Source organism: Arachis hypogaea, chromosome 14 (assembly GCF_003086295.3).
Source record: "Arachis hypogaea cultivar Tifrunner chromosome 14, arahy.Tifrunner.gnm2.J5K5, whole genome shotgun sequence".
Classification (NCBI taxonomy): Eukaryota; Viridiplantae; Streptophyta; class Magnoliopsida; order Fabales; family Fabaceae; genus Arachis; species Arachis hypogaea.
In genome coordinates, this window is record NC_092049.1 from 109406380 (window position 1) to 109409304 (window position 2925).

Sequence of the window (2925 nt, forward strand, 5' to 3'; positions counted from 1 at the left end):
AAATTCTTAAACAATACACATAAATATATTAGTTTTATACCGAAATTTGCTACAAATACACAAAAATATTTTTTTTAATGCGAAACTCCTACATTACATTCAATTTAAACCATCAACAATAAACAATAATTTTCACAAACAAAAACAATATTATTCACCTACAGAATGATAAACTAATAACAAAAATATTAACTAGAATTGAACCACACCTTAGCCACTTGATTGGATTCAAAACAATAATCTACTTCGTGTTGGTTCAATTGACAATCTGAACTTGAATCATTCATTATCTTCAACAATGAAATAACTGTTCAAAACTAATTTCAGAGCTTGATTTTAAAAATATAGAGAACAAAAGAAATTGCGAAAAACAAAGAAAGAGAACGCAGAGAACGAACAAAGAGAAACGCAGAGAACGCAGAAATAGAAGAGAATGTAGATAAAAAATACTCAGAAAATTAGAAAATGAAAACGAAATTCTTTCGAAAAAGACAGTTATATATTCACGTATTGATTGAAAAGTTGGTTAGATAATAGCGCGTAAAATAAATTAAGATAAAGAAACTTATATGAACTTGTATCGAAAAATAATTTATATATAGAAAATATTTGTACTTACATAATTTTGTTTGTATTAATTAGCTTGATCTAAATTAATCCTAATCTCATTCATTTATTTGGATTTTAGGCGGTGGATATTATCTAATTTTTATTTATCTTATTCACTATATATTATATGGTTAGAACATAATTAGTACGGATTAATATGACTAAGTAAAATGATTGCACAGGAGGTTGTTTTGTTTCTGGAATGATGAAAATCATGTATGATCTAAGCTACACTCTTAATAAATTCATATTTTTCATTGTATTCACAAATTATTTTTTGTTGTAAGAATTATCAAGAAAGCGAGGTTGTATGGTGATAAGTGTTAAGTATCGGTTTAAAAATTTTACAAATTAAAAAATTTAAGTTTGTTATAACTCTAAATTAGAATTTAACATTTTTAAAGTTTATAATTAAAATATAATAATTAATAATAATAATCGAAAGTTTAATTCCAGATCGTTCTTCTTTTAAATTACAATTGAATGCATTATCATTAATTATGGAGATCAAAGTTTGAATACAATTAAAAAAATGTAAATCAACTAGAAATTAAAAGGGCAAGTAATAATTAAATTACAAAAAGATAAAATCAATGAACAAGTAAATAACCAGCTAAGCAAGCATGAAAATAAAGGAGCAACCTTTAAAATGACGACTACACTAAGAAGCAACAAAATTGAACCAGAAATAATTGAACTACTAAAGAGATGAAATTCAAGTGTTTAAAGGGTTTTAAATAGGGTTGAGAGTAAAGGATTTCTATCATTGTCATTAACCACAAATATGATAATTGTTAAGAGTTAATCCCAGTTCGTCAACCTCTAAACATTGAGGAAAGTCAAGTAGGTATAATTGATTTTAATTCATAAATCATAACCAACTTACTAATTGATGAATTTAATAAAAGGTTAGCGTTAGTGAAAATGAGATCAACTAATAACTCTAAATTACTAATTAATATTGGACACTAATAATGACCCAAGATCACTAAATTCCTCAACTCAAGTCAAGAAAGAGAAAATCTACTCCATAATCAATGTAAACATTTTATCAAACACTTGGTATGTATGAAAAAAATAAACATTATAAATTTCAAAAAATAGCAAAAACTATAACAATCCAATGAAAGAAATCAATGATAACAATGCAAATAACCATAAATGAAACATGAAACATCAATTTCATTAGCAAAAAATGAGAATTTAACACATTTATAAACTAAAATAACAATCTATAAAAACAAACAAAAGATTCTAAACAAAATAGAGTAGCAAAACAAAAAATTATAAACTAAAAACTACAATTAACAAAACTAAAACCTAAAAGCAAAAGAAAAATTTATAAAAAATTCTTGAATTCTAGAGAGAGGTTGGAACTTCTCTCTCTAAAGTTCAAGGTCCTAAAACCTAAAAACAAGAAAAAAATGTGTGTATGATGTCGTGTGCGCTTCATGAATTGCATCAAATATGACCGTCAAGTGGTTTGATATGGGCCAAAATGGACCTCAAATCGCGAGTCACGTGCCATTTTAAATGGAGCACTTGACCAGAATTGTGCGTACGTACAAGTGGGTGTGCGTGCACCAAAGTAAAATTCTCCTTATGCGCGTGCACCAGTATGAATCCCTTCTTCCTTCGTTTTTTTGCGAAATCTCAGTTCTGCATGCTTTTCTTCCATTTTTTTCGAGTCATCCTTACCTCCTACATCTTAAACAACTTAAATAAATATATCAAGGAATCAAATAGAATATAAGTGAAATTAATTTGACAATTTTTAAAGGTCTAAAAAGCATGTTTCAATCAATTATGCACAATTAGAAGAAAATTCACAAAAATATGCATTTACAAGAAATATGTGCAAGTTAAGTCGATAAATTCCACTCTTTTCAATCAAAAAATTCTCATAAAATATAGATTTATCAACTCTCCAACACTTAGACAAAAGTATTTCTGCATGCTATAATTAATAAAAGAGGAAGTAAGAGGTACTAACACTCTTTAAATTTATGTTACCTAAAACTCATTCAACTATTTTATACCTAATTTTTTCTACTTTGATGTACTTAGTTAAAATAAATCAATTTCTAACAACACATAAGAGCATATATGGCTAAAATCAATATAGCAATCAATTTGAGTTCAAAAAAATAAACAAACTTGCAAGATAAGATTTTCATGAAAAGGGAGAGCATAAATTGAGCAATTGAACCCTCACCTGACATGTTTACTTATCGTTCTAGTGTTTAGGGTTCAATCTCTCAAATTTTTTTCTAACCTTGCTTTCTACGACTTGTCTCCTTCTAACAATCAACAAAT